Source organism: Gymnogyps californianus, unplaced genomic scaffold (genome assembly GCF_018139145.2).
Source record: "Gymnogyps californianus isolate 813 unplaced genomic scaffold, ASM1813914v2 HiC_scaffold_34, whole genome shotgun sequence".
In the NCBI taxonomy this organism is placed as follows: Eukaryota; Metazoa; Chordata; class Aves; order Accipitriformes; family Cathartidae; genus Gymnogyps; species Gymnogyps californianus.
The window spans coordinates 1,067,095-1,069,177 of NW_026114224.1; the positions used below are offsets into that span (position 1 = coordinate 1,067,095).

The following is a 2,083-nucleotide window of genomic DNA, read 5'->3' on the forward strand; positions in this document are numbered from 1 at the left end:
CTCTGGCTCCCGAGGAGAGGCTCTGCGGGGCTGTCCTGTGCCCTTGGAGTCAGTCGCTGCGGCACGGTAGAGAACGCTGGCCCGGAATCAGGCTCTGTCCTTCCCAGGGACCTTTGGTGCCTTCCCCGGGAAGGCTTGGCACATTTCTGCGGCGCTGTCTGCAGGAAACGGGGCCTTTGGCTTTGTAGGCAAAAGCCACAGCCTGAGAGAAGGGCCTGTTTGTCACGCAAGCCTTTACAGGGCTGCTCTGCCTGGTCCTCTCCCCCATCGGTTCTGTGGCACCTGCCGCGGTGTCCCCTGGGCAGTGGCTCTGAGCACGGCTGGAGCCCCTCTCCCCGGTGGGCAGGAGAGCAGGGGAGAGGTCAGGCAAGCGGCGCCTCAGAGGATCTCCTCTCAGGGCTGGAAGCGAGAAGCAGAGAGCGGGACGACCTGGGGACCCCCACCCCATACCAGCAGCCCCAGCACCTACCTGTGACGTACACATCGTTGTTCAGAGCCACCAGGGAAAAGCCCCGTTTGTTGTAATCAGGGAAGCAGGGCAGAGCCATCCATCGCCCTGAAACCCAGCGGAGCCAAGCAATGACCGCCCCAGCCAGCGATGCTGCTTTTAAGCCAGCCCTGTTTCACTCTTCCCTCCCCCCCCAGCAGTGCCCCTCCTGACACCAGATCATTTTCCAAGAGGTGGCCTTGGCGGTAGACAGAGGGTTAATGAACATCCTGGGGGCTGTGCGCTTGCCCCATCCCTGCTGTGGGCACTTACTGCTTTTGGGGTTGTAGAAGGCGAAGTTCCTGGGGGCAGCCGGCATCTCCAGCCCCCTGTCCTCATCCTCGCCCTCCTCCAGCACGCGGCCGCCGACCACCACCAGCACCTCCTCCAGCTTCTGCGGTGGGGTCGGGGGGTTCTTTCGGGCGCCGGCATCGCTCTGCCCCTGACGGAGAGGCCAGGGCAGGACCGTCAGGCTCCGAGCTGAGCCTCCCCCCTGGCTTGGGGGGTGAGATTTGGCGCAGGGGGTACCCACCGTGGCGCGGGCGCGGGCAACGAGGGCCTTGCTGGCATCTGAGTCATGGACGAGGGCCTCGGTCGCAAGCAGGTTCTGCAGGTGTTGGAGATATGCGAGAAACAAAAGCAAAGGATGCTATTTAGTTAACGAGGCGTGACCTTGAGAAGAGAAACAAGATGACACCATAAGTAAGTCAGTGGGTAAAGAAATACCAAGATAAGCACAGGGGCAATCAAAGAGCTACTTGAACTGTGAGTGAACTGTCCTAATTCACATACTAGAAAACCCACCCTTGGGTAGGGAGAGCCCCCTACCAACAGAAGCCCCTTCCTCACAGAACATGCGCAGTAAAAAAGGAGGACACTGCGACTTTCAGTGGAGATGAGACTTGCGAGAACCAATAGGAACGAGAGTAACTAAGCAAAACTGTAAAAATACTGATAACTGTTGCTCGAAAGGTATAAAATGCTTTACCGCGTGTTAACCAGGCGTGCTGGCTTTGTGGAGTTACCACCTAGCGCCCATCTCTGCGCAGACATGAAATAAACAAATATCTCGACTCTGTGTGTTAATCGGCTTTTTTGCACACCGGGTGAAAGAATCCTGATTTTTGGGACAACACTGCCTCTCTGTCCCGCCCCCATGCCTCTCATCCCCCCCCCGCCTCTCTGTCCCGCCCCATGCCTCTCATCCCGCCCCCTGCCTCTCTGTCCCGCCCCCCCGCTCTCTGTCCCCCCCCTGCCTCTCTGTCCCGCCCCCCACCTCTGTCCCGCCCCCTGCCTCTCATCCCGCCCCCTCTCTGTCCCGCCCCCTGCCTCTCTGTCCCGCCCCATCCTCTGTCCCGCCCTCCCTGCCTCTCATCCCCCCCCTGCCTCTCTGTCCCGCCCCCCACCTCTCATCCCGCCCCCTGCCTCTCATCCCGCCCCCTGCCTCTCTGTCCCCCCCCCGCCTCTCATCCCGCCCCCTGCCTCTCTGTCCCGCCCCCTGCCTCTCTGTCCCGCCCCCCACCTCTCATCCCGCCCCCCACCTCTCATCCCGCCCCCTGCCTCTCTGTCCCGCCCCCTGCCTCTCATCCCGCCCCC

General features: G+C 61.7%; 1 long non-coding RNA gene across 1 annotated transcript; it reads right to left on the bottom strand.

Moving 5' to 3' along the window:
• Positions 1 to 482: 482 nt before the first annotated feature.
• Positions 483 to 1,093, bottom strand: LOC127028532 (uncharacterized). The gene is made up of 3 exons (XR_007768014.1): positions 1,020 to 1,093; positions 761 to 929; positions 483 to 556 (listed from the first exon to the last, which is right to left on the bottom strand). It is a non-coding gene; the product is annotated as an uncharacterized LOC127028532 (long non-coding RNA).
• Between the last annotated feature and the right edge of the window lie 990 nt (positions 1,094 to 2,083).